Consider the following 9,448-nt stretch of genomic DNA (forward strand, 5'->3'; position numbering starts at 1 on the left):
ACAGGATGCAGATGGCTCACAACCAACAAGTCTACTAATAAGAATCACGAGAAGCATCCCCAGCTTCTGTTTTGGAAACACTCATTTGCAGTGAAGAAAAACAGAAACATGGCAACCAGAATGTCAGTAAGTCACTCTCCAAGAAAATGTAGATTTTCCGGCTACTCTCTCATATATGGAGATAAACTTGCAAAGCAAAGAGGAGTTCTGTGCAGGGAGATCACGGGGCAGCATGGACTTAGTGCAGCTCTTCTGCAAGCAAACTCCCTGTCACCGCAAAGATCTTGAGCCATGCCCTTGGGTCTGATCCATTCCACACTGCCCACGCATTATGGCAGAACTCCCACCTGTGAAGTCCCAAGTGAATATAGGTTTCCTTCCCCAGTATTTCTAGCATCACATTATGTTATGAAATTGTCCTCTTAGTAAATTTGCTCCTCATGCATTTTGTACAACTGGGATGGCTGACTCAACTAGTCTCTCCTGGGCCTAAATGCTGTAGATTCTGATTCTATGTTCCTCAAGTGATTCAGGCCACGTGGTTCTTGGAAAGCTGGATGAGAGTGCAATGCTGTGCTTGCTTCTACGAGCTAAACAATCGATCACTTTGGGTAATTTTTAATCAAACTGGGCTTCAAGCTGCAGCAAGACTCCTCGCCTATCTGTTGTCTTCTCCTTAGATATATTGTGGTTCTAAGTTAAACTTTATAGTGGGTTGGACCTGATTTATGGTCTGTTAAGGACCTAGCTTAAAGACACAGTGGTTAACCAAGGTCAACATGTATGTCAGTGGTAAACAGAGAATGGGGAAAACACTGTCCCTCTCAACCTCATTCCTGGAAAGAGAGAACGGAAGTGAGGAAAGCTGTGGACCTGGCGCCCCAGGAAGGCTGTCTTTGTGGATGAAGGAAAGGAAAATCTGTGGGGCTTTCACGCAGGGCTCAGCCTGTTCTGGGCACTCTCACTGCTTCCTGATGGTGGTGGCTTGGCATTTGGTTTTCAGAGTTTGAAGGGAAACACTTTCTACTTTCCACCTCTCGCGTCTTCTCTGTTTGTTCCTCTTACAGGAGCCTTCTCTCTGCCACCCTCTCCCCATCCCATTACATCCTAAGAAAGATCCAGAAGAAAGGGCATGGAGTGAAAGAGAGACCTGAGCTCTAACAGCAGCCACATTGCATCAAATTTGGGAGTTTGTTTTTGCTTTTATATAGTGTTGCTTTGTTTATGTGAGGTGGCAATTGAAACATCTGAAAGTGTGTTGGCCTCCCACTTTCTTGGGAAGGACCTCTCCAACTCTCAGCCCAAAGTTTCACCTCAAGTGGTGGCAGAACTTAGGTTGCGCTATAGAGTGATTCGATTCTCAAACTGCAACTGTCAGGACGCCAGATGCCGAAGATGTTGCTTCCTCCCTTTTGAGCTTCGGATGCTGATGCTCCATCGCAAGGCACAGGGTGATGCGGGCTTTGTTAAAGACTGGCACAGGGTGATGCAGCCTTTGATAAAGACTGGAGAACAACAGAAACAAGCCTGTAAGCATTCATCACTTGTATGAAGGAAGCTAGAAGCTCATTACAGAAGTGTTAGAACATGTAAGAAAAAACGAAGATGACTTTTTCTCACCGGTCTCAAAGAGAACATTCCAGCCATTTAGTGGATGTGCATTTATTGCTCATAAACAACAGATTCATGGAACAGGATTCTACGATACTCTACTGCCTATAGTATCTTATGGTTGGATTTTTTTGTTGTTGTTCTGGAGAATGTAGTGTGTAATGGACATTTTCCTCTCTCATTCATAATTTTAGCAGTTCACTTTAAACGTCTGCAAGGGGTTGGTGTTGTGTCACTGTGGGTGAAGCTGCAGCCTGTGCCACCCAGTATGTGGGCACCAGCTTGAGTCCAGGTCACCCCACCTCTGATTCAGCTTGTTCAGTCCATCTAGTGCACATGGGAAGACTCGAGTTGTTGGGCACCAGCCACTCAACTGGGATAGCCCGACAAAGCTCCTGACTTTGACCTGGCCCATCAGGAAGCATCAGTTGTACATACAGGGGGAGAGGCTTAAAGCAATGGGGTCCATGCTCAGAGACAGTTAGAAAGCTCTTTATTTTAAGATTTATTTTAATTTTATTGGAACATCAGATATACAGAGAGGAGGAGAGAACGAGAGGAATATCTTCCATCTGGTGATTCAATCCCCAAGTGGCTGCAGCGGCTGGAGCTGCACTGATCCGAAGCCGGGAGCCAGAGCCTCCTCCGTGTCTCCTTTGCAGGTGCAGGGGCCAAAGGCTTTGGGCTGTCCTTGACTGCTTTCTCAGGCCACAAGCAGGGAGCTACATGGGAAGTGGGGCCGCCGGGATTAGAACCAGTGTCCATTTGGGATCCTGGCACGTTCAAGGCAAGGACTTTAGCCACTAGGTTGTCATGCTGGGCCCAAGATTTCATTTCTATTCCTGGTCATTACGGTTGCAAAATGACCTGCTGCGGTGCTAACTGGGGTTTGAAACCATCTACATTCCATAAGTTATCACTGTGACATGGCGTGTCACGCTAGGATCAGGGAATCGCTTTTTTCTTTCTAAGAACTTCGCCATTCTGAACAAATACCAGTTGATCACCTGTTTCGGCTCACACCTATAACCTTGCCTTGGTACATACAGCCTAGCGGTTAGATGGCAGGGTTTTTTCTTCTTTACTCATCTTGAGGCTTACCCTTCTCTTTTGAGTCTGATTTGGCATCATCAGACAGATTTTGATAAGTTTTTTTTTTTCTCACATTTTCAGTTATTTATTTAAAGATCTTACGTCTGCTGGTTCACTCTGCCATATGTGGGTGTTGGCCATGCTGAAGCCCAGAACTGGGAGGACAATCTGATCTCCCATGTAAGTTTCAGGAACCCAGTTACTTCCTCTCTGGTAAGCATTCACAGGAAGTTGGAAATTGTACAAGAGCCAGGATGGCTTGAACGAAGGCACTGCTGTATGAGATGCAGGCATTTCATGTGATACCCTAGCCAGGGTGCTCCTACCGCTACACCCACAGTACAAGTGTTTGTCTTTGTCTTCAATGCAATAAGCCACGTGAGAGACAGAAAAGTGCCTCGCATCTTGAATTATCCTATCCGTTCTATTGTGTGATTAGCGATCCTTGCCAATCTCTTACTGTACCTAACTGATGAATTAAACAGCCAGGCATGCACCTTTACCTTCTGAGTCATGTTTCAGTACATGTCTGTCACACCCCCAGAATGTTCCTCTGTGTTGACCTCTTTCTCTGCTTCTACACCTCACAACCGCTGTTTTCCTTTTGCTATAGCTGGACATTTTCTAGACTTTTACCCCCAGTAGCTCACACAGTGTACAGTCTTTGTGTCTAGCTTTTCTCACTCAGAATGCCGAACAGCAGGTGTCTGATCCTATGGTGTTATTGTTGAGCATTATTCTATTGTATGGATTTCTCATTCTCTGTCTTGCACATTCTCCCATTGATGGATGTGTGGATTATTTCCAGTTTAAAACATTATGAATAAAGTTGTTACAGATAGTCACATAAAGGTTTTGTGGAGATCTATATAAAAATCTAGGAGTAGGGATGTATAATACATGCATATTTATGTTTAGAAGCAATGATAAACTGTTTTTACTTTTATATTCCTACCAAGAGTTTATGAAAGTTCCAATTATTCCACTTCTACGGCACTTCACATTATCATTCTTTTAAACTTTTCTCTTCTTTTCCTAGGTATGTCATGGCTCCTTTTTATAATGTTAATGCATATTCCTCTGATAAATAATTATATGAAACACCATTTACCTGCTCACAGACCATTATTAGTGTGTCTTTTTTTAAAAAAATAAAAGACTATAATATTGTAATAATATAGGGGAAATCAATGTGGGGAGAAGGGTTCAATCCCAGAGGCTATGAAGATCTATCACTAATCAATCAATCAACAATTAATTAATTAATTTAAAATGATGATTTGGGAAACATCGTTTTTACTGGGCTGACTCTTCCAATCCTTGAACATGACATGCCTTTTCATTTGTTTAGGCTGTATTTATATTCTTTCATCTGTGTTTTGTGGTGTTCAGATCATGTACAAGTTTTCTTAATACTGAAATTCTTTTCTTTGGAACAATTCTAAATGATATTATATCTTACATGTGGCTTATGCATATTCATTATTGGTATATAAAAGCATAATTGAGTTCTGCATATTGATCGTTTTCTGTTTCCTTGTGGATATCACTTATTATTTATAGTTGTTTCTTTGTGAAACTTTGAGATTCTCTTGGTAGAAGACTATGTCATCTGCACATAGGAAGTATTTATTTCTTTCAAAGTTGTTTCTTTCTTGAATGTGGTGGCTAGAACTTAGAGTACTACATTTACTAAGAGTTGAGAATGATTTCTCTGCCTTTGTTTAGAGAGAACAGTCTGCTTTTCACTGTAAGCAAAGCATTAGTACAAGGTTTTAAAATTGTTATTTTGTGTGTGTGTGTGTGTGTGTGTCTAAAAGAGAAACAGAGACACACATGATCTCCCACTCATTGGTTCACTTTCCCCCAAATATCTACAATGGTCAAGACTGGTCCTGGCAAGGAAAGGAACCAGCATCTCAGTCTGGGTTTCCTATATGGGTGGCGTGAACCCATGTACTTTAGCTAGTACTTATTCCTTCCCAAGACACATACTAGCAGGAAGCTAGAATCAAAAGCAAAACCAGCATCCAAATCCAGACAGTTCAATATGGAATGTGGGCAGCCTAAAGTACATTGGTAACTGCTGAGCCAAAACCCCATATCAGGATAGGTTTTTAAAAATAACTAATTAATTTGTTATTAATCAATGTATTTATTGTAAATGTTCTTCATGAGGTTGAGTAGGGACTGAATTTTGGCAAATGCTTTGTTTCTGCCCGCTGATATTATTCTGTGGTTTTTCTTCCTTAATCTTTCCATTTATTGGATTACTTTGATTTCAGATGTTAAGCCAGTCTTCTGTATCTGAAATAAATTTGACTTACCCATGTTGTCTCATTTTTTTTTCATTAATCAAGCCATTTTCTAATATTTTGTTAATGAATGTTTCATCTAATATACAGAAATACTGGTGTGTAGACATCTTATTTTGTACTATATTTGTGTAATTTTAGGATCAAAATGAGTTTGGAAGTGCTTCTTTTACTGTTTTCTGGAATAGATTGTGTAAAATTGTTAATTCGTTTGGCAGAATTTTCCATTGAAACCAATTGTTTCTCTCTGAAGAGATTTGTAATGACAGATTCAATTTGTTTAATGATTATAGGACTCATTGAGTTATCCCTTTCATCTTGATTGAGTTTGGGTGGTTTGTGGTTTTAAGAATCAATTCACTTCTTCCAAGTTGCTGAATTTATGAGTGTAAACTCGCTCGTGGTATCCGTCCTTTTCCTTTAGACGATTGCTTCATCTGCCGTATGATCCTGTTTCATCCTTGATCTCAGCCATTTATGTCTCCTTTCATTTTACCTTGGTGAGTCTTGATAGAAATTTACCATTTTTTTTAAGTGCCAGCCTTATGGTTTTATTTTTGCATTTTTATCACTGCTTTCCATTGCATTGATTTCTTCTCTGGTCTCCATAATGTGCCTTTTTTGCTTGATTTGTTAACTTCGATCTCATTTTTATACTTTTTGGAGATAGAAGGCTTATGTATTGATCCAGCACTTTCCCTCTTTTCTGTGTGTTTAGTACTGTACCATGTCCCTTCCTTTGAATATCACATTATACATCACATAGTTAGATAGATTGTATATTTATTTCTATCCAAATTTGTAAATTCATAATTTCCACTGAGGCTTCCTCTTGATTCATGGAATATTTAGAAACATTCTATTTAATTCCCTGGAGTGAATGAGGAAGAAATCTTGTGGCTCCTTGAAACAGAAGATCCTAGATAAGCTTCTCAGTAGGTGATGGAACCTCAAACTCAGTGTCAAGACTTTTGCACATGCTTGAGTATCCCAGGGTTTTTAGGAACATCTCTAGGAGACATGCAAGAGAATCATTTATCTCCTTTGTTCTTCATTAAGAACACCAATAAATTAACTCATTCACCCATCCCTCATCATACTTTCTTAGCTCACCGTATTCTATTTTCACACAGAGTCTTCCCAAATCCCTTCACTCATGTCTGTTACTGTCTTTCACACTGTGACTCAATCCTGCCCTGTTGAAGTAAACTGCTGTTATATAAGCAATGTTATAAGGCTTGGGGGCTGTAATTCATGGGGTGACACTGGTGCTGCACCATGGACTTGGAGCTGTATGTGCAACAGCACAGATAATCATTAGGTAACGTTATGATTTTATCCATCTTCATTGAGCATGTATTCATGGGGCATATACATACTGAAATAATTGTATGCTTTTCATTTTATGCGATGGTGACGATGCTTGGATACTGAAAGGAAGTGTCGATTGAAGCTGCTCTAAAATCCTGAGTCAGTATCTGCCTTGTTAACCTCAATCCACCCAACTGTTTGTTGCTCAGTTTTTCTGTGGGCCCTTGTTGCCACAGCTGCCAAGTTCATTGCCTTCTTTGGTTCCTTGCCTTTCCTGGGAAGTGACTTCCCTGATTTTCCCATGAGTTTCTCCTGGTCATCTCTTCAGCCGAGCCTCTTATGGCCTTTGTATCTGAAGGAGTTGTCACAAGCTGCACCATTGCTTTCTTGAAGACACTTTCCCCTCTGTGAAGCTGTCTTACTTGATTTTATTCACTAGTTTATTTGCATTCTTTCTTTCTCCATGGGGACAGAGATCTTGTCTGTCTTATTTGATAATGTATACTCAACAGTTAAACCACCACTCATGGGATACACTGTGGTGGGTACCTACATATGCATCTATTCATTTAACAAAATATTACTTTCCTGACAATATCAGGTAGAGATGAAGAGCATGGATTATGCAGTCGACTGCCTGAGTTTAATTCTACGCATATACAGACTTTGAAACAGCATGCATGACCCTGTGGTAGTGAATGTATCTTTTTAAAAAGATTTCTAAAATTTATTTGAAAGGCAGAGTTACAGAGAGAATGTATCATTTCTGTGTCCCCATTCCTTCATCAAAGGAAGATAGTGTGAATAGCATGGCATGAGACTAATACATGACTGACAGGACTGTCGTTGTCAGAAGGATGAAGTGAAACATTTTGAAAAAGTGCTTAAAATACTGTCAACTGTATACAGTGAAAAGCAACAACACAATATGCAAGGATCGTTTCTAGAAGATGAAAATTTAGAAGAACTAAGAAAATGAATAAGAACCGAACAGACTAGCTCCTAACCCACAATGGACAATCAGTGTCATTATTTTTTTTAAGATTTATTTATTTTTATTACAAAGAGAGGAAGATTTTATACACAGAGGAAGATCTTCCATCCGATGATTCACTCCCCAAGTGGCTGCAATGGCTGGAGCTGCGCTGTTCTGAAACCAGGAGCCAGAAACCTCTTGTGGGTCTCCCACGTGGGTGCAGGGTCCCAAGGCTTTGGGCTGTCCTTGACTGCTTTCTCAGTCCACAAGCAGGGAGCTGGATGGGAAGTGGCACCACTGGGATTAGAACCGGTGCCCATATGGGATGCCGGCATGTGCAAGGGGAGGACTTTAGCTGCTAGGCTACCATGCTGGGCCAATGTCATTATTACCATTTTAAAAAGTGCGTGTAGTGAGGACTCCTGGAGATGCTCAGATCCTGGCTATGAATCCATGAAGACAAGGACTCATTCTAATTTTCCCACATCACTAGCTGGATGAAGACTATGAGCTGGGACAGACTCCTCCTTGGTGCTTCTTCTCATTCAGATAAACCAGGGTTTGGATCCAAGAAGCCCAAGGTGTTTTATTCTCCTGAATGTTCTTATCCCAGGATGTCAGTGACTAGCTCTGGGTCTGTCAAGTACAGGAAGAAGGCTCTGGATGCTTCACAAAGCCTGACCTCACCTGTGCGAGCGGCCCTTACATTCTTGGCATTTAGATGGACAATCATGCCCAGGTTTCAGATACTGTAACTACAGACCAATGTTGTATATTTGATGGTTCCCTGTGGGCATCTGCCAAGTCCTGGAGGCCAAGTGTTTGGTTATCATCCAACAGGTGTGACCTTTTGTTGTCATGAGTTTCTTGCAGCCACAGGCACTGCTGCATGTAGGCATAAGGCCTTAGTGATAATAATGAGTACAACCCCAAGAAGTAAACTCAGTGGTGTGTGAGAACAGAAACAACTTGCACTGGCAGCAGAGGTGGCACTAAAGCAGAGTGAATCACAGGGCTGAGAGAGAGCATCTCTGAGAGCAGTACTGTGACACACTCTTGCTTTACCCAGCATCCAGTAATGGGTAAATGAGAGCTGGCAGCACCCTCACATGAGACCCCCAAACTCCTGTAGGGGACTCGCCCCATTCAGTGTGCCTGAGCTAATGAGGAGAGCTGTAGCTTTGTCTGAAGGTGGCTTCTCCCAGCGTGTCCACTGGGCAGTGATAAAACTTGCTGTCATCTTTGTTGGTTTGAGGGCACCAAGGGAGTCGGTTGTGCTTCTCCATGGAAGATCAACCAGAGGGAGGAGGGAGATGGATGTGTGAGCACCTGCAGGTGGATCCAGGCCGTGGAGTGCTGGCTGAAACTCAGGAGCTCTGGATTTTGCTCCAGATTTCAACCATTTGCTCTTACCAACACCTTCAAGCCTCACATAATTTCACTGTAATGGGGTGCTACTGCCGAGCACTGGCTTTGCTTTTATGGGCTATTTTACGTTATTGTTAGTCCCAGCAATCTCTTCCATTTCTCTTTTCCTTTTATCTCCCTACCTCTTCCCCCACCCTAAGAAAGACACCTTGGGCAGAATTTAAAGGAAGACAGGAGATCTTGCTGGGCCGACCCTTCAGTCTCACCATTGCAGAATGGGGTTGGATTCTCTCACCCAGATGAGGAGGGAGCTACACAGAAAGGGCCATGCATCCAGTTCTGTCTCCTGGGTAAAGTCCAGGTGAACATGTAACAAAACCTCTACGGACATCTGAAGGTCTGAGAGCAGAGGGTCCTGGGTTCTCAGTCCCCACAGAGGGGCTGGATATTGTTAGGCTCACAGCTGTCCTTCACCCTGGCATGGATTGATTGCAGTCGATCAGGTGTGACAGTAAGGTATCTCAGTAATGGGACCTGTCCTGTTCCTGCCAGTCTCTAAAGGCATAGGGATTAGCTGCTTTTCCAGAGGTCCCAGGAGGGCTCAGGGAATAGGTAGAAGTGAGATGACTCACCTGTGGGATCCTGTGATCCCAATAAACGAGAGAATTCACAACATCAAGGACATGGACTCAGGATCCACATGGGACATGGGGGCATCTCCATTGATATGTGAATGGACTGGAACATACATAAAGAAGCACACGTGGTTCCACAT

This window comes from Ochotona curzoniae, unplaced genomic scaffold (assembly GCF_017591425.1).
Source record: "Ochotona curzoniae isolate NIBS_2020 unplaced genomic scaffold, NIBS_Ocur_1.0 contig_2699, whole genome shotgun sequence".
Taxonomy (NCBI): domain Eukaryota; kingdom Metazoa; phylum Chordata; class Mammalia; order Lagomorpha; family Ochotonidae; genus Ochotona; species Ochotona curzoniae.